Source organism: Macrobrachium rosenbergii, chromosome 12 (assembly GCF_040412425.1).
Source record: "Macrobrachium rosenbergii isolate ZJJX-2024 chromosome 12, ASM4041242v1, whole genome shotgun sequence".
Lineage (NCBI taxonomy): Eukaryota > Metazoa > Arthropoda > Malacostraca > Decapoda > Palaemonidae > Macrobrachium > Macrobrachium rosenbergii.
The window spans coordinates 50,896,546-50,924,174 of record NC_089752.1 but is presented as its reverse complement, the minus strand read 5'-3'; the positions used below and the strand labels follow the sequence as shown (position 1 = coordinate 50,924,174).

At 41.2% G+C, this 27,629-nt stretch overlaps 1 protein-coding gene across 1 annotated transcript in view; it reads left to right on the top strand.

Moving 5' to 3' along the window:
* The window catches only part of LOC136843655 (transmembrane protein 181), a 393,597-nt gene that overhangs the window by 112,431 nt on the left and 253,537 nt on the right, over window positions 1-27,629 (top strand). The gene's annotated exons all lie outside the window — the stretch shown is intronic.

Sequence of the window (27,629 nt, the reverse complement as noted above, 5' to 3'; positions counted from 1 at the left end):
CAAGGGAGAGTAAACTATTATGGACAGCCTCAGTAGTGGGAAGCAAGTTCTACTTTTTGTAGTGATCAATGGATCCAGAATTATGTGAAGCTGGAGGTAGTAGGGCATACCTCTTCACAACAAGCCAGACCCATTAGCTCTTGGTGTATTGTTCAGCACCACTGTATCCAGCATCCTGGAAATTGGACACCATGCTTCACAGTTGGGACAACCTTGATGGTTATGCCTTCCCAAAGTTTGATCTCTATGTTTGATCGGGTTGTAGCAAAGGTTGGAAATTTTACTCAAGCCAAGGTGATGCTGAATACTATGATGTGGCCACAGAAGTATTTGAATCTTGACCTACTTTAGCTGTTATTGGACCATCCCAGGTCCCACGTCAACCCAAGCACCATGCACTATCACACCTGGAGGTTTTATAGTGGGGCCTCTGATGTCAAGATCTTTCATAAGTCCATGTTTCAGCCATCCTTATTACTGCTGACCATCAAACACCTAACTCTACCAGGTGAAGCAAAGCAGATTCTGTTGCTGGTTTAATCTACTCTGTCTATTCGTGTGATTGAAGAAGTTTTTGATATCTGCATTCAAAGAGATGGAAATTCAGGGTATTTCAGTAACTGCATGGTTGGGCCATAAAAGGCCATTTCTTCACTGTGAGAAAGTGCACTATTGCCTCTGTAGCTGGAGAGGGATGTTGACCCTGCTAAGAACAGCCTTGTAATTGATAAGTGGTGTAAACACTGGTTCAGCAACGAAAATGAGTTAATGGTGATCATGGGTCAGTCATAACCTTTGGTTCCTTGTCCTTCCATCCTAAGCCTTCCTTCATATTTTGAAATCTTGCTCATCAAAGGATTTTTTGTATCTTCTTCCAGACACTTAGCAACTTTGCCATAACCTATATCTTATTCATTTTGAGAGAAGCAGAAAAAATGTCTGGAAATGTTGGCATATTGAGCCCCCAGGCTTTTGCCAGTGTGCAGTTACTATGTCTGTCTGTATTTTGTGTATTCATTTTGATAAATGAAAGGCTGATGGTCCAATGCTCACCTGAGCCCCCTCCCCTCTTCTGTACTTGGAAGTATATGGTTGAGATTAAATCTTCATATATACCCTATTGTAAAACTTTGGACTCCTACAGTGGTCCTACCTTGACCAGTGGGGTCATGGTATGAACAGACTTGAATTTAGACTACTTGAGGATGGGTGAATTCAATCTGAAGTATTAAAGTGGAAATTTTTAAAGACTTTTCCCATTCATTCCTATGTAAAACTTTGGATTATTATTGTGGCTTATCTTGATACTGTGGTCCATTTTTCTTAACATACCAAAAATCTAGTTTACTTAAGGAAACTTTTTTGTAAGTTTTGTCTCTTAAACCAAAGTGGTTCTAGATTTATTAGTGATCCCAGTGTATGGTCACTATTTCTTATTTATTCTGGTTTGAAGGGGGACTTGGCCACCCACATTACCAAACTAGAATCCACTGTACACAAGGTTGCATTGTGCTAAATTTGTTTTAAATTATTTCAGTGGGTTTGGAGAAGGAATTAAAAAGGTGAAAAGTTTATGAAAGCACTCATTTAGATGAATGATGGACAAACTTTGCTCTAAAGCTCATGTACTCCAGTTCAGGAGAGATGAGTTAATGTTTTGTTAGATGGTAATTTCATCCAATTCCTGTAATGTTTGCTTCATGACCAGCATTCAGTACTTTGTATATGGTTAAAGAATTTATGAAGGGTTAATGAAATAATGGATAATGTCGTAAAAAGAAGCCATGAAGAGGTCAGTTAAAATGGAAAGATATACTGACCTTCTCCTCAGTGAATATCACTATGTTTAGATGACCAAGTGTGATTTTTTAGTATGAATTCTGTACTACATTTAAACAGGATGAGATCCTACAATGAAATTTTCAAGTATTTTAACCTAACCACTCTCATACAGCTGGCCTGAAGGATAAGCTCTTAAACAATAGGTGCAAATTGGAACAAAATTAAACTAAAGAAGTTGGACAGTTAGGTAATGAGGGATATAAGGGAATTTATAAAAAGTATAAAGGCAGAGAGCAATGCATGCACTTCAGTCCAAATGGACATGACAGGGATCCTTCAGTACTACTTACTGGGTGTAATGCAAAGCATATTGTAGGTTGTGAGAGATTTTGAAGAAACCCTTTAGTTTTGTTACTGGATCTAGCTTCTTATTTTTCCTTTTCCAGGACTCTTGTACAGAAAATTCCAGTTTTGGTCTTGTTTTCAGATGCACTGCCACTAGAAAATAATCCAGTAATCTGTCTTAACTCTGAATCTTGGAGTGTTGGTTTTGTAACAGGAAATATTGGGTTTGATGATTATCTTGTTGTTACTTTATCCTTTAAAGCAGGTAACACTAACATGACAACCTTACTTTTCTTTAGGTACATAACTCTGTAAGTGCACAGTTTCAGGCACATGATGCTAGGTTGTTACACCATTTCTCTCATCTTTTTAATTGTTAGAGGATCTGTTTCAACCAAAGGTCTTAGGTTTATGCATTTATAACACTGATTTTTATATTACGTAATTTTAGTTACATGTATTTTACAAGACTTTGCATGTTAATCTTGGAGTGATGAACATCCCCTTATTTTTGCTTTTGAAATAAAATCTTTGTGTTGCCTATAACATTGTTTTCTTTCTTAATTGCTTACAAAGTTCATGGAAAGTCTTGAAACTTATATTATGAAGCACTCTAGGTTCAGTTGTCCTGAGTCTGAGATATTTCCTTGTCTTTGGATGTGATTTTGAAGTTATAGAATGCTGTACAATATATTTAAGTTGAGTTCTTGCCTTTTATCCTTGCATCTGTAGTCATAATTGCTTTTTAGCATTAAATCTAAGTTTAATTTGCTCTTTTCTGTAGTTTGTAGAAAATATCAGTAGAAGGTTAATGAATATTAAAATATATTTTTTGTTGTCTGGTTTATGAAGACAGTTCACAAGAATGATTGAAATTCTTCTGAACAATATTGTTAGTCTTTTACTGAAGTTGCCCTTCCTTTTAAGCAAGAAATATAAAAGAGGCTATTTAGTTTTTACATTCATGTCTGAGTCATATGGTTTTTTTTATATTTTTTTGGATAAGTTTGCTGTCTGGTACAGTAGAGTATTAGGTTCTATTTTGATATGATAGAATTTGGCTTTTATGTAAATGATTTTGACATATCAAAATATACTCAACCAAATAAGAGGAAACTGCATAAAATTCACTGAAAATAAGTTTCCAGTGAATTTTATGCAGTTTAACTTATTTTTTTGCATGGAAGAAAGTGAACAGAATTCACACACAGTAGGAGTTGAATGGGAAAGATAAGTAAATTGCCTCTTATTTTTAAAGTAATTGGATGGGAATGATAAGTGAATTGCCTATTATTTTTTAAGTAAATAGTATAATATCGTTTATAAAATGCATTTGGCCTAGAGTTCTGTATTTAGTAAAGATTTTAACTTAGTTTTGGGAATGTGGAAATGAATAGTATGAAAGCAAGTTTTGCTCACAACTACCCTATCAGTCGTAGAAATACCTTATTCATGGTCTTGAACATCATACTCACAGTTTTTTCTTGATAGGAGAGGAGTATTCTTACAATTTTAGCACCACCTTGACCATAAGGTACTCATCCACAAACCACCACCTCATACCTCATAAGTCTGCTGAGCTGCCAACAGCTTGTTCCAGTGCTTGCAACTTGCTTTACTTCAGCAAGATTAATATTTTTTGTAATGCGTATTTTTGAATTGAATCTTACCTCTCTATTATGATAGCTGTGTTCCTGCATCAGGACAATAGAGTGAATAGAAAATTAAAAATAATAGGATTGTTGTGACGAGTGTACTGTGTTTGTTGGTCAGATGAAATGATGAATGTTTATTTAAAGTATAAGCAGAAGAGAGAAGCAGATAGAGATAGGAAAAGACAGAAAAAAGATTCTTATAACTCTAGGACAGGAAGTGAGGTTAGGAGTAAGAGTTTCTCATCTTTTTGGAAGAGATAGTAACTCTTTCTCCTCTTTTTCTAGTAATGCTTTTGTTTTTATTTAGCATTTCCCAACGTTTTGTGAGAGAGAGAGAGGTTTTGAGAGTGTGTAATTGTCATTTGAGTGGTTCTTGTTGGAGGTTGGTTTCTGGTGCTCTCTGTTTCGGTCTGTCGGGAGTTTTTTTGTTTTTGATGAAGTCTTGGGCAGTTGGAGGTCCAACCTTGAAAGTGAACAGAGTTAAGTCTGTTTTTGTTGGACCACATTATGTTCATGTCTCTTCTTTTTTGTTGGTTCGTTGTTGGTGGAGGGTCAGTTTAAGTTTTTGTTTCAGTGGGTGTGTGCTGTGATTGGCGACCGTGGACCTATCCATCTCCAGCAACCGAAGATCAGGGTGAGTGTTATGCGTGTTGTGTTGTTTGTGTTTGTGAATACCGCCACATAATATTTGGCGCCAACGTGGGGCTGTTGTAAAATAGCTTAGGATTGTTTGTGTGGAGTCAGTGAGAGTAAAGAGGTCAGGATGGAGTGAGATAGTGAAACTGGAGAGAGAACTCCGGTGGCTAGGAACTCCAGGGCAGGCTGGAGGAGGAGAATGGGAGGCTGAGGAGTGAGAATGAGGTTGAGGAGTCAGTTGGAGGAGATGGGAGGAATGCTAAGAAGTGCAAAAGAAGAAATGAAAGGGGAGATGAAAGTGTCAGAAGAGAGAATGGAAGAGAGGATGGATAAAAGTTGGAGGAATAATGAAAAGTGTGGAAGAAATGATGAAAGGTATGTTCAAGGGTGTTTTTTGGAGAAGGGGCTGTTGGGAGGCAGGTTCTCTGGAACGTGTGAAGGGGCAAGAGAAAAGAAAAGGAGGAAGAAGTGAATGGAAGCGTGAGTGATGAAAGTGATCTGGGAATAGGAAGTAGAAACGAGGGAATGAGAGGCAGGGTAAGAAAAGGAATGAAAAGCAAGGAAGGAAGGGAGGGAAAGTAAGGATAAGTCAGGGGAAAAAGGGAAGGAAAGGGAAGGAAACTGGTAAGAAGGGTAAGGAAGTGGGAAAGGCAGGAAGAAAAGGGAGGTGAAGGCAGTAGTGATAGTGAGGTGGATGGAGGTGAGTGGATAAAAGTGGATAAAAAGAGGGGGAAGAAGAGTGTAATGAAAGATGAATGTAAGTGCAGAAGTGGACTCTTTGTATTCGGAAGAGGTATGAAAGGACAGAGCAAAAGCGAAAGTGAGTGAAAGTGAGAAAGAAGTGAGAAAGGCTATGTATGTGAGGGAGGTACCCCAGTGTGAAAGTATAATGAGTATGGAAGTAGGGATGTGCATGATTTCTTTAGGGTATGAAAGGTTTTGTCAGGATAAGTATGGGAAAGTAAGAGAGTGTGAGCACGAGAATTAGGAGAGTATTTGACTGGGTTTCTACTTGATATGTATGGGTTATTATGAGTGTGGGGATGTTGAGTATGACAAGGTGAAAGCTAGACTAGTTGAGCAAGCGGGCGTATGAAAGCGAGTGTTAAGTATAAGAGGAAGAATGAATTTGATGAGGCAAGAATGGAAGCTGGGAAACCTTGTCACTATATGCTTGTAGGCTGGAGACGTTGGCAAGGAAGAAGTTTTGGGGATGATGGGATAGATGAATGTAAGGTCAGTAATGGAAGTTGTTAGGGACAGTGCCAGATGGAGTTAGAGAATTTGTGAACTTGAAGCGGAAGGAGAAGAAAAGGTGGACGAATGAAAGGTTGACTTGGGGAGAAATTTTGGAAATTGTAAGATTATGAGCTTGACAGGGTTATAAAAGAGAGCAGAAGTGTAAGTGTAAGGGGCTGGGGTAGATGAGAGAGTACCAGAATTTGGAAGCTTTAGGGATGCAAAGTTGAGGGCCCAATGAGAATGGCCGATAGTGTAATAGATAGGAGTGTAAGAGCAAGTAATGTGGAGGTGCCAGTGAGGATGAATGGTGGGTTTGTAAAGGAAACATGGGTTGGGCTGGTTAGGGATAGTAGTGTACCAAGGGGAAGGTCGATGAGTGGAAGTCGAAATGCCAAGTGTTTTAGATGTGGAAAGGAAGGACATACAAAGAATGAGTGTGGGTGGGCTTTAGGAGCGTGTTTGGTGTGGGCAACCGGGACATTTGGTAAAGGGAGTGTACTAAAGATAGGGGTTAAATGCTACAGGTGCGGACAGGTGGGTCATGTTGCTAATGGTTGTAGGGTACCAGTGAATGTAATATGTGGCAACTGTGGTAAGAATGGGCATTATGCGAGAATGTGTTTAGAACCCAGAGCGAAGTGTGATAATGTGGAATGGAAGGGCATGTATCAAGTGTATGTAGACGAAAGAGGTGACTGTGACAGCTTAATCGGGAAACTGAGTGTGAAGGGTTCAAATGGGTGGATCCTCCAGGATGCAAGCGGTGCGTGTGATGCATGTACGTGAGGGGTTGTTGCATGAGGATCAGCAATTTGTTTTGATAGAGTATGGTAGAAAAACGTAAGAAAGGGAAGAACGTAGAAAGTAAACTGAATGGTCGTAATTGTGTGATAGGGGTGTGAGTGCCAAAGTGGAAAATGAGTGATAAAGCGTGTAATAATGGATGAATGGGATGGTATGGATAGAACGATATAGCATATGCGGGGTTTGATATAACTGAGTTGACTGAACGTGTGTAGGGTAAAGTGAGCGGTTGGAGGTGAACTTGAAAGTGTAAGAGTAAGAGAGCGTAGCAGTGATAGACGAAAGTGATTGAAAGCATGAATGAATCGTTGCAAAATTGGAAGGTCAATGAGCGAATGGGATGGGTTAGTTGAAGAATTGGGGGAAGTGTTTGGGAACGAGTTAGAGGTATAGATGAGATTGTGGATGAAATTGAGAGTGGTAATAGTGAAGAAGATAGCGTGAATCTGAGAGAAAGTGGAGGAGAAAATGTAAATCTGAATGTTGCTGGAAGAGAGCGAGTCTGAGAGAATGATTGCGTGCCAGCGAAGCGATCTAGAGGACCTGCTAGGGAGCATCCGTGGGTGTTGGGCGTGAAGGCTGATTTGAAAGGGGTGAAAGGTGTTGGTTGGGAAATGCTAAAAGGGGAGAAATATAGAGGATGAAGAAATTTGTTTTTATTTAGCATTTCCCAACGTTTTGTGAGAGAGAGAGAGAGAGAGTGTGTAATTGTCATTGTGAGTGGTTAGGTTGTTGGAGTTGGTTTCTGGCTGTCTCTGTCTGTCGGTCTGTCAGGAGTTTTTCGGTTTTGGGGAAGTCTTGGGCAGTTGAGGTCCAACCTTGAAAGTGAACAGGAGTTCTGTCTGTTTTTTGGACCACATTAATGGTTCATGTGTCTCTTCTTTTTGTTGAATTGGTTGTTGGTGGAGGGTCGGTTTAAGTTTTTTTGTTTTGTTTAGTGTGTGCTGTGATTGGCGACCGTGGACCTTATCCATCTCCAGCAACCGAAGATCAGGGTGAGTGTTGCGTGTTGTGTTGTTTGTGGGTGTGAATACCGCCACAACAATAGTCACAGTCTCCGAGCGCCCACTGTCTACCTCTGCGTGCTCGGCACTGGTTGCCAAAAGTTTGGCACCAATTCCCGAGCACCCTGCTCCGATTCCCGAACGCTTGGCGCCTACTTCAGACCATCAAAATCTACCCAGTACTTGACTCCTGCCTGTTAACATTTATCACCCGCTCACGGACAGTTTTTTAGAACACACTGTTTTTCTTTCTTGAGCACCAGTTCCCGATTGAGCGCCCGGCTCTGGTTTTTTCAAGTGACTGGCGCCAGTTCTTTGGTGTCAGTCTCCCGCATTTGGGTGCCATATGGAGAGCATTAGTCTGCATATAGAGAGGTCCCCTTTTCAGTACCGAGCACCCCCTCCATGACAATCAGTGTCTGAGAGTCATGTCCTTTGCAGATGAGGACAATTATGTCCAGTATTTTTTAGCTTTGTGAAGATAACTCCCTCCTCTTTAGACAGCAGGAGCACTGATTAAGAAGACAGAGGACTTCAAGTTTTTAGTTGAGAGACATACTTTGGTTTGTCTCTGAGTCCTGTCCTGTGTGGGTAATGGCGATTGAGATGTCTTTTAGAGATTTCCGCTCTTTACTTTGAAACCTCAAGAAGAGAAAACTCAGGTGCTCTTTTACTGCTGAGGGAGTCACACAATTGCATTCAGCCTTGTTATTTTGGCCTCCAGGCCTACATCTCCTCTTCCCTCAGGACACAGTTGAGAGAACTGTGTCTGATCTGCAGAAGGGTTTGGCTCAGTTTGTCAAACCCACAGTTATGCCTGTGCCAGACTTCCTTGCTTTCCACGTCTTCTGCCTGTGCATAGATTACACAGTCCATTATAACCGAGTATGCTCGAATGTCCAAGTGTTTGATGAATGTCAAAGAGTCCGCAGGGTCAGCAGCTAGTCTGCATGGTGGTCTGCGAGTCAGGATGAGGATCTGCAAGTCCCCTCAGTTGTCTGCGAGACTGCATAGTAGTCAGTGATTCTGCATGGCCCGCAACGCCCCTTTTTTATCTTAGAATAAAAGACGAAATTCAGGATAGAGATGAACCAGACAATCCTGTCATCCACTCTCCAAGGACGTTTGGATGAAGACCTGAGTTATGCAGGAAGTATCCTTCTATGTCCTCGCTGGACTCTGGGAGTATCTCAAGTCCTTTTGGCAGGACAGAGTCCTCTAGTGTGAGGATCTGTGTTTCAGCCTCTCTACGGCAAGCCTACTCTTGAGTCCTCACTCCTCTAGCATTTTACTTCATGTTCTGGAACGTCATTCTTTACTTGGACGACTGACTTCTTTGATTACCTTCGAAGGAAAGTGCGAGGAGGTTTTCTAACATTTGAGACAGGGAAACACAGCTGAATACTTTTGTTTATCCCCTTAACCCTGAATTATGTCGGACCTACAATAGTGGCTGTCCGAACATTAGCCATTGGAAGGGAGGTGCCTTCATACTACAAACCCAGACGTAGTTTTCCGTTCAAATGCCTAGGATCTGGGCTGGGGAGCCTGCATGGGGAACGGGGTAATTTTTGGGATGCAGCCCCTGGAAGAAGATAATCTTCTCATCTCTCAGATAGCTGAAAGCTTTTCACTTACGACTTCAACGCATCTCAACCCTATTGCAGTCCTAGACTATGGTAATCGTGTTACAAGACCACAGTCCTAAGTATATTCTCATCTCTATCAGATAGCAGAAAGCTTTTCACTTACGACTTCAGCGCTCATTGACCCTATTTCACTCCTAGACTGTGGTAATACTGTCACAAGACCACAGTCCTAAGAATGTTCTCATCACTTTCAGGTACCTGAAAGCTTTGCACTCATGGCTTCAATGCTTTTTGACCCTATTTCACACCTAGACTTTGGTAATCTTGGTTCAAGACCACAGTCCTTAAGCACATGGAGAAGAAGGAAGCAAGGAGAACTCCTACGATGGGCATATCAGTTCGAGTTTTCCAGTCACTTTACTTTTTCAGGGCACACTAATTAGTTATGGCAGATTAACAGAACTGTCAGAAGCATGTCCTTCCTGCCAAGTGGACCTTGGATCCACTGGTCTGGTGGAATCTGTGGAATCTATGGGACAGGCCGATTATGGTCCAGTTTGCCACCACAAGGAACTGTTGCCTTCCTCATTTCATTCTCCAATCCTAGACCCTATTGCAAGGGCAACTGACACCATGCTGCAAGTTAGGTCCAACCTGGACCTTTAACGCCCTTCCACATTCCAACTTGGTCAAGGAAGGGCTGAACAAGTTTTCAGGTTCATTTCAACGTAACAGCGACACTCCTAGCCCCATTCTTGACCATGAATGTTGGTTCCTGAAACAGATATGGTTGTTGGTGGACTCTTCATGGCTCCTTCCACCTCACTTCAAAAGATACCACTGAAAGGTGGACGACTTTTCTTGGACAGATTTACAGACTGTCCGGGAGCTTGCCTGGAAGAAGTGAACTTTTCAAGACCGACTGCAGAGACTGTTGCAAGATGCAGATGGCAGTCTTCTTGCCAAGTTACTGTACTCCAATCTAAGTAGGCAGTCTTCCATCGATGGTGAAGTTATAACATCTTGTCTGCAAATTCCTCTTTAGCTCAGATAGCGGAACTCCTATACCTGAGGACCGCCAAGGGGCTGCTCTACTTTCACCTTCAAGGGACATAGAGCAATGCTAGGCATAATATGTAAACACAAAGGTCTAGTTTTATCTTCTAACCAAGATCTTAGGGACCTATGAAGTCTTTTGAAACTTGCAAGGCAGAGAGGAAGTCTACTCCGTACATTGGAATTTGGACGTAGCTTTTGAGTGGTTAATGGGCCCCTCTATTGAGCCTCTCCATTCCACACCTCTCAACTTAACTAGAAAACTCTGTTCCTTGTAGCCCTAGCAAATGCCAAACGAGTTAGTGAGCTTCAAACTATAGACAAGCAAGCAGATTCTGCTCAGGGAGACAGTCTGTGAACAGGATCCATGCTTTCTCCCTCAAGTGGTTGCCAGACATCCCTGGCTCTGGGAAAGTGAGCGAAATATCTAGTTTGAGCTTTCAGGTTTTACCTGAAAAAGCTTCATAATCAGAGGGCCATCCATACCTAGAGTGTCCGGACAAGATCCTATCTCACCCTCGGTCTATGATTGCAGTGTCCTTCATATCCAGTGAACTTTATTTTTGAGATGCACTCTCAGATTCAGGAGAACGATTTGCCTACCTGTTAAAGGAAAGCCAAGATGCCAGAATTGGCTGTACCACCTCATTAGCTTTCAGACTCAATATGTCACTCACTTCCATTTGGCAATTGGCCCACTGGAAGTGTGATAGTTCTTCACCTCTAAATTTTCCTTGAAGTCAAAACAGTGTTTGAAACTTTTGTAGTACCTTGGGACCATTATTAGTAATTGACAGTGCACTGAGGGAGGAAGCAGAGGATTTTCTCCTCCTATCTCTTCACCTTGTAGTAAGGTGCAGAAATTTTTAGGGAGCCAGGGGTACAATATACCTGGAGCACCCACTACTGTCAGTGGATGGGTACTTGTTTTATTTCAGTGTAGGTGACAAAGTTATCTGGTTGTTTTTATTTTTTGGTACTGTGCCCAGGGCAAGATCACTTAACGATGTTTTGCCATCCAACTGAATAGTCCTTGGCCGCAAAGCTCCCATTTGAGTAGAGGCGATCCTTTGCTATACTGCCATGCCACTACAAGTTAAGATGGGCACCAACCAGAGGCAGTATTCTCCAGCAATGGCTTTCTTAACTGATAAGGAAACAACAAACATTGTTTTCCAGTGCTAGCAGATTTTTTTTCTATTTCAAATTCATTACTTGTCTTAATGTTTTGGAATGGAATATGTGCATGTACCCACCTGTTGGTAAGTTACTTATATGAAATAATTAAGTTTCATATATAGTTAGTAAGTAATTACAGAATCAGAGCCCACCCTCCTCCCCTCTGATGGACATAAGGGCAGAAACAGAATGAGGTTGTCTGCTAAGTCATTCCTAGTATTCCCGTTAGTGGGCAGGCTACGCCTACACTAAACAATCGGAGCACTGCCGCAAATTTCAAATTTAAGCTGCCACACAAGTGGAAAGCATAGCTATATAATTACTTGGTCAGTACAGTATATATGAAACTTCATTTTATTATGAAAATAACATATTTTCATGTTATTTTCATGACAGAATACATTTTTTATGATAAAAAATAATTTACTCTACTAATTTAAATTTTCAAATATCAATATTAAAGTAATCGCAGCAAACTATCAGTAAAATGTATTTATTTTTCAATGCCTATTAAATATTAAAGTACTCTGTACAATACTTAGCTTCCGAGTATTTCCCCATGTACTGTACAAAGAAAACGGGATTCAAATAGTTTTCACACTTAGCTGTAAGCCACATATTTTTAAAAGTAATGTTTTAAGATGACTTTGAAATGATATTAAAGTGTTTTAGATAATAGTTTAAGGTATATTCTGTGTAGGATGATAGTTTAAGGTATGAGAGAAAATGGATGCACTTGAAAATAGGGGTAACTTGAATAGTTCTCATACTTAGCTGTGTGCTATATATTTTTAACCCTTAATGGATGGGAATCCTCATATGAGTATCTGTAACAGGTTTTGGGTGATGGATGGGACTCTTCATATGAGTATTAGTATCATGCGCCATACTGTGTGAATGAATTTAGCGGGAAAGAGGTTCATAGCACTTCAATGGTCCATAAATGACTTATGTCAACTTATTACCTTGGCACAGGAGAGACATCGTCAGTATGCCATGAGATATCAGAGGAGGATGCACTTCCTCTTGCAGCTCCAGGACGTCTTTTTATTTATTTGTTCATAAATATACCCAGGGATTGCTGTTGGTTTTTTAGTTTTTATCTTTTATGATATTATGTCAGCTATAATTGTCATTTTGCAAAGAAAAGTGCAAAGAATTATTAGAAACAACATATATACCTCACAAAAAGTTACTGCATCTCTCCATCTCAGTAAATCTCGTAAATATTTTACAGCAAATATACTCAGAATTTGTTACTGATTTTAGTTCTTACCTGTTATACTTTGTGAGCTGTGATTGTACCTTTACAAAATAAAATAAGTTATTAGAAAAAACATGCATAACTTGGTAAAATTAAGATATTTTTATGAGTGTTTTGTAAAAGAGGCCCTACACAGGGTTGTAAATAGTCACTTTCAACTTCCCGTGGAAGGTAGGGAAAATTTTTAGAATTTTTTTCTTACACCATGTGCATTTGCATATCTTCCTCTTTCCATTGATGTCTATTTTAGATGATAGTTTAATTATATGCTGTGTAGGATGATAGTGTAAAGTATACATTTGGTGTTTAAACTAATAAAATAAGCAGTTATAAACATTTTTAGAGGGGAGTCTGGTTTTTTAACTATTTAAATAGTCAGTTATAAGCATTTCTAGAGGGTGATGTCAAGTATTTGTAGATTTTAGCTATTCTCTGGTGTTTGTTCACCCAACATTGTATGCTCTCTTGTCAGTAGGCTTTCGCCTGGAAACAGACGCTTGCATGGAGGCAGGCACTTGCCTTGCGTCAGAAGCCTTGCATTGGACACGCACCTGACAGCAGCCGCTTGCTTGACACCAAATGCTTCCCTACCGTTAGACTTTCTCTTAACTCCAAGCTCCCACATTCTTCTTCTCAGTCTCCCTGGTGGATGGCTATGCCAGTTTGTCTTCACGTTTTTTTGTCCGACGTGAGGGATTTTTGTGCGAATAATCTCAATCAGGTGTGTGTGAGCATATTTGTTCTCCACATCCTCCTTCCTTTAGGTGTTCTCATCAACTTATGACAACTCGTAAGTCAGTGCAAAGTTCTCCTGTAGATTGGAGAGATAGGAGCTTCTGTCATTCACCTCATCCTGTCTCACAGTCACCATTGGTGACTCATAATATGTGAACGTCTCGTTGTAGTCCGAGACTTTGAGGCATTCTCGACCCTCTTTCAGGCGCTCTCAGTCACCTTTGCAGTACTGAGATTTGGTATATTCTCCTGATAAACAAGAGGATCCATTTTCTTTGGTTGCTACTGTCTCAGTAGCACAGGAGACTGGATTATCTTCCCCTCAGCCAAATTTTTTGAGGTCGTTTCCTTTGGCAATTTTGGTTTTGCCTCCTACTGCTTTGGTGTCAACGCAGGATGGTGTGTAGGGGTAGGAGGCTTCTGTTTCTTGTACAGATGATGTTTCGGCTCTCAAAGCAGGGCCAACCTTCCTCTGGTATGGAACAGGTTTTGCTTCCAAATTTAAGCTCTTACTTGGTCAGAAGAAAGGAAGATCCTTCTGCTACCCCAGTTCGTGCCAGGGAAATTGAACATTGTGGCAGACCAATTGAGCAGGAAGGACCAGATTCTTTCTTTTGAATGGACCTTGCATCCACAAGTCTGCAAGGACCTGTGGAAGCTGTGGGGCACTCCTCTAATGGACCTGTTTGCCACCAGGTTCAACTATTGCCTGCCAGTGTACTGCTCTCCAATTCAGGATCCTCAGGCTTGGGCGATCGATGCAATGCTATTAGACTGGTCTTATCTAGACCTCTATGCTTTTTCCCCCTTTGCTATGATACAAAGACTACTAGCAAAATTTCCTATGGCTGTGAGTTCATGCATGCTTTAGTGACCCCTTGGTGGCCACGCAGAGAATGGCTCCCAGGTCTCCTGCCTTTGTTAGTAGATCACCCAAGGCTTCTTCCACCAAGGAAAGATCTCAAACAGCCAGGATGTATGAGGTTTCACCAAACCTCCCCATACTTCAGCTGACTGCTTGGAGACTGTCGACCGTATCTTACGAGCAAGGGGCTTTTCGAAGGAAAGCAGGTCTATCTTTAATTCCAGAAGGGAGTTGACTAATGCACTATATCGAAGACAGTGGTTAGTATATAGGGCTTGGTGCTCCACTAGAAGGCTTTCCTGCACCCGTACCTTTGTGAATAACATCAGTAAATTCTTACTCCACTTATGCTACAACTGACTTTTTTCAGTTCTTGCCATTAAAGGGTGTCAGTCCATGTTAGCTTCTGTATTGAGGCATACTGGCCTAGATATTTCATCTAATGTGGATATTAAAGAGGCCATCTGCTCCTTCCAAATTGAGATCCCTAAGTCTCCAAATAAGCCCCTAGGCTGGAATTTAGATGTGGTGCTTAAATATTTGAACATGCCCCATTTGAGACCTTGAGGGACAGCCTCACTTAAGAGTTTGACAGTGAAGACTGTTTTTGTTAGCCTTGGCCTTGGCAAAAAGAGTTGAGCTTCAGGCTTTCTCATGCTGTGTAGGCTTTACTACCCAAGGAGCAGTCCTTTCTTTTCTATTTCTTTTCAGGGCCAAGAATGACTTTAAGTCTCGTCCTCTGCCTTGCCCCTTTGTGATCCCCATTCTCTCCTCTTTGATACCAGATGGGGAAGAAACTTCCCTATGTCCAGTCAGGGCACTCTCCATATATTTGCAAAAGACTAAGGAAATCAGGCAAAATGTCAACCTTTTTTGCAGCCCTAGGAAACCTGACTTACCCTTGTCGAAGAATGCCATGTCTTGTCTGTTCAAAGCTCTGGTCAGAGAGGCTTATGCAAATCTAGACTCTACTTTTTTACCTCTGTAAAGTTTCACAATGTGCAAGCTGTAGTGACCACTTTCAATTTCCTTAAGAATCTTTCTCTGGAGAAAGTTGTCAATGTGACGCAGTGGAGGTGTAACTCCATTTTTGCCTCACACTATCACTTTTGCCCCTCATTACAGCAGAGGAACTCATATCCTGAACAATTAGGGTAGTTTACTCTAACCTTTCCTATTTAATTAGGAAATTGTTGAGTTTTGGGGAGTATGAAGGTACCTATGTTGTGTTAGGCTAGGGCCTTCATTCTTTTACTGTCGTTGCTCTTATGTCCCACTTCCATCAGAGTGAGTATGGTATCCCTAGCAAGGAACCTCTAGCATCATTCAGAGATTTTGCTACCTAATGAATTAGTCAACGCTTGGCAGCAGTACGAGTAGATGGATGCTAATCATTAGGTAAGTTGCATCTTATTCCTGGTAGAATTTTATGATTTTCTTGGGGGTTATTTATTTATTTTGTCCTCACACCTTCCCCACCGCCTTAGTTCAATGCGGGAATCAGCTGTCATAATAGAGAGGTAAGATTCACTTCAAAATAGAAATTTAACACATACAACTACCTGTTAGTTACATATAGCTTTAGTCTTTGGCGTCACGGCAAATTTCAAAACGTGCAGCAGCTTAGTCCGAATGTCGGTGATCGCCCTTACCTGCCCTCTGTCGGGGTACCAGGAACTATTCCAACATACTTCAGAATAATTTTGCCGTCACGCCAGCGACATTGTTGTCGGTACTGAATAAATTTCATCGTTTCTGCCTACATCGAGCTGTTTTCACTTGGTGAAGCACTCTCTTGTTGGTTTGCGGCTTTGCCAGTTTATTTTTGTCACCTATTTAGTTAGGTTTTCTGATAATATGTCAGATTCTGGTCTTATACCTTTGGGTATGCAGCAAAGGCTGTAAGACTAGGTTAGTCAAGGCTAGTCTTGATCCTCATTCAATTTGTGTGGCTTGTAGAGGTCAGGAATGTTCATATGAGAGGAAGTGTGATGAATGTGTCAGTATGACTGGAAAAGATTGGAAGGCTCTATCTAAGTATGTAAAAAAACTTGAGAAAGATAGAACCAGGAAAGCTTTAGCTGTTCATCTTCTCTCTCCTCAGAAACCAGAATCTCCCTTAGCTATGCAGGAAACTTCTATTAATATCCCCGTGGCTACTAATATTCCTATTCCCTGACTCTGATATCCTGAACCCGTTACGTGTCTGAGTATCAAGTCCAGATGGACGCCAGATTTAACCTTATTGTGGCCGCCATGGAGGATATTGGCGTTAATGTGAAATCCCCTTCATGAGCGTATGGATTCTTTCAAAAATATTGTGAATAATTTAAGTGCAGTGCAAAGTGTTAGTGTGGTGGAGGAGGTGGTTGCCATGCCTACTGCTTCTCCCAGACCCTAAGCCTCTGTCAAGCTCCCCTGCTCCTGGGAAGACATGCTGAAAGTCCAAGGGAGGCGAGTGGGGTCTGCTCACGAGCAGCCGCCCCCTCCCGAACAGTCCTGTTGTTTCTCAGGCTGTTTCAGGCGCCGTTGGAAAGGCGACTCAAGGAAGTGTCTTTCTTCAAGCTCCAGTGATTACGCCTCGCAGACTGGAGATTTCCGACGAGTCTAGACCATTGAAGAGGTCCAGGAATCTTTCGCCTTCAAGCGGTTCAGAAGAAGAAGCCATTTCGCTTATCAGAGCCTTCCTGTAGTTTTTGGGAGAGTCCGGAGAGATTTTCGTCGTCAGAAGAGTCTTCTCCCAGGCGCAAGGCTCATGTGCGTAAGAGGTATAAGACTTCCCATTCAGTATTGCCCAGCGTTCGGTGTTTCTCCTTTGGTTTCACATAACCTATTGTGGCTTCTGCGCCTCTTCCTCATCATGATCCTGGCTCTGCTGATCATCATTCCCCAGTTGGATCTCGTCTACTCATGACTTTCTTTGATGCACAAGAAACTGGAAAAGCATTCTTTATGGCTCGGAAGGCCCTAGTTCTTCTCCAGCAAAGCCTTCTGAAGCGTATTTGATGCCTCCTCCTTCGTCTCGAGCTCTTGGCAGCGCCCCCAATTAAAGCTCCTCCTCGATCTGTGTCTCTGATCCTCCTTTGTTCAGGCTCAGGATCAGGCTCATGACGCCTAGTCAGGCTCAGCGCTCCCTCAAGATTTAGCGCTCTCTCAGGCTCAGCGCCTCAGGTAGCGCCAGGTGAGGCACCATCCCAGGCTCCTTTTGTGGCGCCAGTTCAGGCTCCCTCTTGTGGCGCCAGTTCAGGCTCCTCTTGTGGCGCCTACTCAGGCTCAGGCTCCTCCTCAAGCTCTTATTCAGGCTCTCTCCTCCTTCACAAGATGTGTATGTACAAGCGGAAGGTCTTTCTCCTGTTTCGTCTGAGGAAGAAGTTGTGGAAGAGTTTCCTGTAGATGAAACAGACTCCTCTACGCCGGATTATAAAGAAGCTTCTTCGCTTCTTTATTGATAATTTTCCTGGAGGATTTTGCACCTGCGGTATCAAGCCCCCTCTCTCAGTACAAGAGACTCAAGCCTTCTACCTCTTCCTTTATGAAGTTAGTGCTTTCTATTTCAGCCAAGAGGCATTAAAAATGAACTCTGGTTGGAAGACAAACGTGATCAGGGGAAACTGCTTTCTGCTTCCCTCCTTCCAAGCTTTCTACTAAGACGAAGGCTTGCTACGACACTGGGGAAGTTTTCTCTCTGGGAGCTTCTGCCTCCTCTCAGGGAGACTTCTCCAGTCTCGTTGATTCTACTCGTAGTTCTGCGATGAACTCGCCTGGATTTTCTTCTCTCCTTTGAGTTGGACCACCTTTTGAAGAACGTTTTCGAGTTTTGAAGTCATCAGTTTTATGGACTGGACTATTGGCGCTTTGGGTAGGAAGGTAAAGTCTCTTGGTCTTTCCGAAGTGCATTTCGATGATTTCTCTTCTGTTTATGTCCTGCTTAGATAAAGGGATTCGTGGCGGTGCGTCTGAGTTAGCCTCCATCTTTACGTTAGGAGTTCTTAGAGCGACAACTTTGGTGCTCTTTTGTCGCTCGTGGAGTTTCTAGGACTCAAAGATCAGCTCTTCTTTTTCGCACCTCTGGATAAGTGAAGCCTTTTCCCTCAAGAACTTGTGGCCCATGTCGAAATCCCTTTACAGAAGTCCACACAGGACCTTTAGGCGCAATCCACTGTGAAACCAAAAGCTCCTCAACCTTCTCTGCCAGCGCAAACTTCATACTCAAGTTAGTCAAGATAGGCACTTTCGTGGCAGGCCCTTCAACCGTACAGGATCTCTCGTTTCGGGCAAAGCAAGATTTGTCTCCAGGCAATCAAACCCTCAATTAAAAGTGATCTGCATGTCCTCCATGCACTGTAGAGCCAGACTTCAGCAGTTCTGGCAAATTTGGGAGGAGATCGAGCGGACCAGGGGACCACGTCCGTGCTAAAGGGAAGGATATTCTATCCCTTCCTCAAGAGGCCCCCTCTTAACAGAACCTTTAGCTTTTTGACAGCATATTCCAGCAACTTAGAAAATGCTCGGTTCTGAGTGGAAGTAGACTCCATGCTTTTAAAAGGAGCGAAAGAGATCGTGGAAGAAGTCAACTCTCCAGGCTTTTACAACCGCCTTTTTCTTGTTCCAAAGGCCTCAGGCGGCTGGAGACCAGTCCTGGACGTAAGTTCTCTCAACCTTTTTCGTGGAAAAACCAGTTTCGATGGAGACAGCGCAATCTGTCCCTCAATTCTCTTCGTCCGGGATTGGATGGTCTCAGTAGATCTGCAGGACGCTTGCACATTCCGATCCATCCCAAGCGTCCAGGAAGTTTCTTAACCGTTTTCCAGGAGAGGACTTATCAGTTCAGGACTCTGTGCGGTCTGTCCACAGCCCTCAAGTATTCACAAGAGTTATGTCCACTGTTGCCAAAGCTCTTCATCTCAGAGGAATAAAGATCTCTCTATCTAGACGATTGGCTCCTTACGTTCCCAGTCTCAGTCTCAGTGCTTGGAGGATTTGAAAGTAACTCTCGACTTGACACAGAAGCTAGGACTTAATCAATTGGAAGAAGTCTCACCTATCTCCCACAATCAGAATCTATTTAGAGTGAGACTGGAGACAGTTCCTTTTCTGGCTTTTCGTCAGATCAAAGAATCTCGGACTGTCTCGCAAAGTCCAGAACTTTCTGGATATGGATACCTGTTCATAAAGGCTTGGATGAGCCTCCTGGGAACTCTGGCGTCAATAGAAAGTTTGTCTCCTTGGGAGATCACATGAGCCTTCACTTCTACCTCAGGAGCTTGCAATGGAACAGGAAAACGCTTCAGACTCCTTTCCTTTCCAATCTCGGACCTTATCAAGGAGGATCTAAGGTGGTGGTTAGATCGAAGAAAATTAGAAAGGTCTCTCTCTATTTCCGTCGAACCTTAACCGAGAACTGTTTGCAGACTCACAGAAGTAGGATGGGAGCGACGATGGGTGTAAAAATTTCAGGTTTGTGAATGCGACAGAAAAAAGAATGGCACATCAACAGAAGGAGTTGAAAGCAATCCACCTGAGTCTCGTGCACTTCCTACCATTCATTACAGGGACAAACAGTTCTGGTTCATTCAGACAGCACCACAGCGTTGTCTTACATCAAAAAAACAGGGGCACTCATTCTTTCTCCCCTCAGCGAGGTAGCAAAGAAGACCTCCTTTTGTGGGCAGAGAGCACAAGATTCTGCTCTCTAACGAGATTCATTCAGGAGCCCTCAACGTGAGCGGACTCCTTGAGCAGGAAGCATCAGGTTCTGTCCACAGGAGTGGATTTTGCGAGAAGTGTGCAAAATCGCTGTGGAGGCTTTGGGGTCAACCTCTGGTAGACCTGTTAGCGTGAACAAAGTCGAACAGGCTCCCAATCTTCTGTTCTCCTGTCCCGGACCAAGCAGCCTTCAGAAGGACGCAATGCTACTGGTGGTGGGTCTGGATCTTTACGCCTTCCCGCCGTTTCAAAGATGTTAGGTGCAGTGTTGAGAAATTTCAGCACCACTCCAACACCAGAATGACGTTGATAGCCCCCTTCTGGCCTTCCAGGGATTGGTTCCCAGTTCTCATGGATCTCTTGAGTCGACTTCGAGCCTTCCAAGCAGAGTAGATTACTCAGACAGCCCCCTTCAGGAGATTTCGAAACCTGCTCAAGTCCTGCGGCTAACTGCGTTCAGACCTCGACGTCTACTCAAAGCAAAGGATTTTCCGGCGGCTCAATCCATCGCTAGAGCCAGAAGACTGTCTTGATCAAGGTCTATGAGTCAAGTGGAATATGTTTCGTTCATGGTGCAAAAGATCATGACATTTCTCTTCCAGAACCTCGGTGGCGCTTGGTGCGGATTTTCTTTTTGTTCCTCGGGAATAAGAACCTTTCTGTATCACACTTAAAGGTTATAAGTAGCATGCTGGCTACTGTTTTTCGTCACAAGAGGTTTTGGATATCTCTAATAACCAAGATATAACGGACCTTATTAAATCCTTGGTACCTCTAAGAGGTCAGATGCTAAAGTTGTTTCGTGGAATCTTGATGTAGTCCTGAAGTAGCTTATGTCTGAGAATTTGAACCTATAGATTCTTCTTCTTTAAAGATCTTCGAGAAAACCCTCTTTTAGTTTTGTTAGCTACAGCTAAGAGAATCAGTGAATCACATGGATAAGAAGTGGATTCTCTGCTAAAAGCAATTTGTTCTTTCAAAACTGTTTTTATGGCCAGAGCAGAGACCCCTAGCACCCGTGGCCTCGCTCTTTTGAGATTCGAGTCTGTGGGAATGTGGCAGTGCGGTAGAGCAGGAGAGGTTCCTCTGCCCAGTCAGAGCCTTGAAATATTATTTCGAAGGACTAAAGATATTAGAGGTCTTGGATTCCTTATGGTGTTCGGTCAGGAACCCTCTTAGACCGATGTCCAGAATGCCATGTCCTTTTTTATTGAGATCTGATTTCTGAAGCTCACTCAATATTTCAAGAGAATGATTTGAAAATGTGTAAAGTGAAGGCTCACGAAGTGAGAGGCTATCTCTACTTCTCTAAACTTATAAAAGGACCTCTCTTCAAGAGATATTGTGCAAGCAACCTACTGGAGATGTAAGTCTGTATTTGCTTTTGCATTATCTCTCATAAGTGCAGACAGTGTTTGATGAGTGCAGCACGTTAGGGCCCCTTTGTTGTATCTGCACGGTAATGGGTAAAGGGGTAAGGGAGGATTAACCTACCTTTACTTACTTGTTTTTAGAGTGTGAAGGTTTTTACAGTTTGTCTGTGAGGTAAGTGTTGGATAGTTTTACCCCACAGTTGGTTTCCCGTTTTTATGGTTTATGCTTTTCTTTGGTGTTAGGTGACCTTTTGTAATTCATGATGTTTGTGCTGCGCCCTGAGCAGGGGCATGCTAATGGTATTGTCACGGCCATGTCTGGGTGACTGATGCCCAGCTTAAGCAATCTCACGACAGGTCATTATACCCAGCGTGTTGCTCTAGGATAGCAGGTTACTGAGGCAGTAACTGTGGAATCAGCTACCTTAGCAGGTGAGGAACTAAGAAATTTTTTCTACATTAATACTTGTAATGTTTCCAACAACTCTTTTAGCTGTCATTACCCCCACCTCCTAAAATTGTCAATCAGCTATATGTAACTAACAGGTAAGTTGTATGTTTAAAATGACATTTTTATTCTAAAATAATGTTTAACACTTGCCTGTTAGTTATACTCTAGCCACCCTCCTCCCAGGGGACAGGTGGGGCAAATTATTCTGAAGCATGTTGGAATAGTTCCTGGTACCCGACAGAGGGGGCAGGTAAGGCGATCACCCGATATTCGGACTGGCGCTGCCGCCACGGTTTGAAAATTGCCGTGACGTCAAAGACTAAAGCTATATAACTAACAGGTAAGTATGTGTTAAACATTATTTTAGAATAAAAATGTCATTTTTTATAATAAAATTTGCTTTTCAAATACTTGCCTCTGTATTATGTATCATCCCCCCACCTCCCCACTCATGTGGACATAAGAAAAAACTGAATACAAAACTATAGATACTCAAACCACCTGAAAGGGATGGGTGAATAGACGGTTCAAACTAAATGATCCTATTATTTTTTTTACTTTTCACTTTGTCCTCCCACCTGACGTGGAAATACAGCTACCATAATAGGGGGGTAAGTATATTAAAAATAAATTTTATTATAAAAATTTCTATTATCAGCCTTTTTCTCTGTACTTTTATTAGTAAATATAGTGTCGCTGAAAGAGTCTTGAATATAATTTCATGACAGAGAAAGTGTCAAAATATGATTAATTATTTATTTACATGTTGGTGATTCCAGTATATATTTAATTTACTTGTTTTTTATTCCAGTAATAAGGCATTAGTCTTACACATAGGTGGTTGAATTTATTTATTCTGTAATCAGAGCATGCCAATTATCACCTTGAATGGAAGATGCTTATGATCTGTATTCTTCCACATCCTCTTACACCATTTACAGTACTTATGATCTGTATTCTTCCACATCCTCATACACCATTTACAGTACTCTTCATTCAAACATTGGTTTTGGTTTAATAATAATAATGTTTCTGTTGTCAGTTGTTTGACTTATTCTGATGATAGTTGGCCAAATCAATTGAAAATAAATAAGAGCTCTCATGGGTTCATCAGACCTTCACAAACAATCTAGGACAGTCAGCATCACTGTCTTGTACCTAAATTATTTTTATAATTGATTGGTTTATTAGAAAGAAGTGCAGTTGGTGGATGAGTACCTGAGGGTCCAGGTGGCGAGTCATGAGGGTATTCTTCTTTTGTGAACAAAGCTAAATCTTATTTTAGCATGATCAATTCTAAGGATTTTTTTGGTTTGTAGTAATGCTCAAAAACTGTTTTTATTTTACGGCCGAGTATGTAATGTCTAGGTCTGTACGTATGTCAAAAGATGATTTTGTTGTAGCATTTGTTGTTTAAAATTTTCTATTTTAAAATCAGTAAAGTTAGCTCAGGTGGGAACACTGCAAATTTCCATTACAATATCCCCTGTTGTATGCATAGTGCTTTACTAGGAAACCATAGTTGCTTTGTACTGTTTGGGGGATGCTGTATGTAATAAATACATATACTACATTGTAAGAACCTTCAATTGGTAAATATTTTTTGTTCCTCAGTTTCTTCATTTTGTTATTAGAAGACTATGTGAGCTAGTATAGTGATCAATAATCTGTGTTTTTATTTTTGCACCCAAAGTCTGTTTGTAAATTATAATTTTCAGTGATAATTAGAGTGAAAATTAATACAATTTAAACATACTTAATCATTATAAGAAGTTTCTGCTTAGATTGAATAGTTTTGAAAGGGGAGAATCTTCAGAGTGGCAAAATAAAATAAGGGTTAAAGCAAAGCATTTGGGAATATTTTCAGTTACTTTACTACCAGAGGAAAACACAGTAACACCTGATTGAGAATAATAAAAAGTTAGAAAGGAGCAGGATTATGAAACTGAATGCTAACTGTGAGTTGCTTGATTACCATGCTTTCAAGAGAAACCCAAGTGTAAGTCAAGGGTGTAGTGAGAGATTGGAAATGGTTGGGGAAACCTCACTGTACAATTGGGTTTGAGAAAAGGGAAGGCTGGGGTAGAAGTACAGTGACAGCAGGAGTTCATCAACAGAGGGAGATTTAGGGTAAACTTTTTAAATCTTGAAATGAATGCCCTGATTCAGCAGTTTTATGCTGACTTAGACATATAAGTCAGAACCTTTTGGGATATTAGGAGGGCTCAAACCCCCTTGCCAGGTCAAGGGCCTTGCATCACTATAAGTTAGTTAGGAATGAAGATCTGACTTTTTAAGGTAGTAGGAAAAATCTATTTCTGGAGAAGGGACCTCTTTCTCACCGGTGAAAAATCCATTCAGGACTGTTCAGTGAAAGGTTTATTGTATTTATTGTTGTCATTTATAAAGAATATTTTGAAATGTCAGTATTGAGATGGAATGGAGGATATGAGGGTGATGATGAACCAGGTTCCCAATGGTGTAAAGCATTGTCTCCTAAAGCTGTTCTGCTTTGCTTCTTGGCCAGCCAGTTTGTTATAAACTACAATTATTTGGGGTTAATATTGCCTATTGTTAAAGATAGTATCTCAGCACCAAGAGGCATGTCGACATTCAAAATAAAAAAAGATCACCTGGCTGACCAGGATGACTGTCTAGTTCACCTGTTCTCAAGGATGTTGGTTTAACCTCCCACTGAGATCCTGTCAAGTCTCCTTGATCATGCAGAGAGCCATTGTTGGTATTTCATTGCATTAGCAGGATGTTTAATTTTTAATTAGATATACTGTAGACACTGTTTGTGCTATTTGCAGGGGTATAGAGCGTGATCTTGACAATAGGTTTGAGGAATGTAAGGATTGGTTGAAGGACTTTATGCTCAAGTTTCTTAGACATAAAAAGAGAAGGTTAGCAGATAGATTGAGAAAGTTAAATCAGGGCTTAGATCTGCCTTTTCTCCTCTTTTTCAAGAAACTTTGACTTCAGTTGTCTCTACTCAGCCTCTGGCTTTTCCCCTTGCTAATCCTTTAGCTAGACCTAGACCTGAAACTTTGTCTTTAGCTCTGCCTTACACTCCCCTTTTGGTTCAGGAAAATAGCATTGAGAAGTTAGAAAAGGATGTTAACCTGATTTTAGTCAGTCAAAGTTTTAACAGAATTTATGCTACCAGTAGATCCAAGTCCCCCAATAGTGTGCGATCTTTTTTGTGCCCCCCTCTGAGAGGTAAGTTGTTGGGGCCCCTGCCTGCGAGTGGCCTGCTCTCAAGCAATTGCAAGAGTCCACTGCCAGGAAACTGAGTTGTGGTTTTTTTTCTCTTAGGAACCAGTGCTAATGAAGAAGTATAGAGTAAGAGCAGTGTTTTACTTCAACAATCTTGGGGAGTGAATCAAACAATCAGTACTTAACCTAGATTTATTTGTTACTAATTGTATTTACAGAATTATACAGTCAGCACAGGTTAACTCTGAATTCCTGTAGACAAAATTCACTGAGCCATTCCTTACCTATTCAGGAACTAAACTACAGTCAATATTCATTCCCTATGATTTAGTGTATGATCATTATATTTATGCTAGCCTAACGATAATTTCTTTATAAATAAACATGGCTATCCTGGAGTTAGCGCATTTTGATCAAGACAGTTCTCAGTTCTGGTGCATTATCTGTCTTAACTTATAAAACTTTCAGGAACCTTAGGCTTGGTAGGACCTTTCTAGTAGACTGGTCCGATCAACTACACCCTGTTTTGCTTCCCCCCCGTTGCTATAATAAAGTACTGAACAAGTTTTGGGTAGCACAGTTCTAATTGCAAACTGAATCTCGTAGCTCTTGTGTGGCCTCAGAGGGAATGGTTTCTGGACCTTCTAGCTCTTTTGGTTCTCCTTGAATTCTTCAGTTAAGGAAATGATCTTGGTCAGATAACTCCATGAAGTTCCACAAGTTCTTTATAAATAATTACTTACCTATCCTTCAGTTAGAGCGCATTTTGATGAGATTTCTCGAGTTCTGGTGCATTATCTGTCTTATTTTATAAAGTCTATTCCAGGAACCTTAGGCTTGGTAGGACCTTTCTAGTAGACTGGTCCGATCAAGGATATGTTTCTTCCCCCTTAATGCTATAATAAAAGTACTGAACAAGTTTTGGGTAGCACAGAATTGCAGAATGAATCTCGTAGCTCTTAGTGGCCTCAGAGGGAATGGTTTCTGGACCTTCTAGCTCTTTTGGTAGATCTCCCTTGAATTCTTCAGTTAAGGAAAGATCTACTCAGATAACTCCATGTGGTTCCACCAAAACCTCCACATGCTACACTTTAATGCTTGGAGACTCTTAACGAACTCCCCAGAGCAAGTGGACTATGTAAAGTGTTTTGGGAATCTATCCCCATATCAAGAATAGAGACAACCTTGGCCTTAAATTACAGGCACTAGTTTGGGTATAGTTCCTGATGTTGCACTAGGAGAATTTCCAGTGCCTGTGCCTCTATAGATGACACGAAGTTATTTTGTTTTTCAGCTATAGTAAGGGGCTTTCAGTATTTGCTTTTCAAGGGTACAGATCTATGCCTCGTCGGTATTGCGCCGTGGGCAGTTGGATCTTTCTAATGATCTGGACCCTTAAAGAGGTATTGAGATCACTTGAGATTGAAGATCCTAGAGCTCAGTATTAATTTCTCACATGGAATTTAGATATTGTTGTAAAATTTTTATCTGCACATCCCTTTGAGCCTTTGGAATCACACTATTTAAATATTTAACTATGAAAACTCTTGTTGGTGGCACTAGCAACAATTAAAGTGTGAGGTGCAAGCATTCTCGTATAAAGTAGGCTTTTGTAAAGGGGATACCATTTGATCATTTCTGTCTTTATTCAGAGCTAAGAACATTGTTATGGCTAAACTATTATTGAAAAAAAATAAGAATTCTGAATTTAATCTACTTAGTGGGGGAATGAAGAGAAGGCTCTTCTCTGCCCCATTAGGGCAGTTAAGATTCAGATAGGTTAAAATATATAAAGGGCAAAGTTAACCATTTATTTTTTTGGTGTCAGAAAACTTAAGACTCCCTTGTCAAAAAATGCAATATCTTTCTTCATTAAATATCTAATAAGACTAGTGCTTGAGAAACTTGACCCAGATCTATTACTTTTCTGGAAGGTAAATATTCATAGCGTAAGAGGTGTGGCTACTTCATGTAGTTTTTTAAAGACTTGCCGCTTTAGGATGTGATTAATGCAGTGCAGCGGAAATGCAATTTGGTCTTTGCCGCTCACTAAATTAAGAATGTTGAAATCATGTTCGAGAACTGTAAAGCCTGTACAGTAGTCCACTATTGGTAGCAGGTAGCCTTTTCTTGAACTGAAAGAAAGAACAAGCGTGTATGCTCTTTGTTTGTAAATTCCAGTTAGTGTTTTTGGGAGAACATGAAGGTACATATGTTGTATAGGAGTGTGCCTTTATATCATTAAGTATTTTAGTAGACTCCTTTTTTTGGCTTTTTGGACTCAGGGACAGGTTTATTCTTGTTACGTCTATTCATTCTGGTTGAAGCTGAAACAGTTTTCTCTACAAGCCTGCTCTTCACTGCACACATATGAGGGCCTCGCTTTCTGAATGGAATCCGCCTTCTGGCAGTAATAATATCCAGGAAGGATTCCAGATGAGGCAAGAACGTTTTGGAATTCATATAAGAAGCTCTTAGCTTGCATGGCTAAGCGGACTTTGTCTACTGCGCTACCCACCATCTTATTCTCAATGTGGGAATTAGCTGTCTTTAACAGTAGGTAATATTTATTACAAATGTAAGTTTTCATAATAAAATTTATTATTTGGATACTTACCTGGGCTTAAAGTAGACCTTTCCTAGTCTCCCTACTATTTAGTGGGCTGTCAAGGAGAATTCTGATGAGCTAAGACAGGTGGAGAACAGGTGAACTAAGTCATCCAC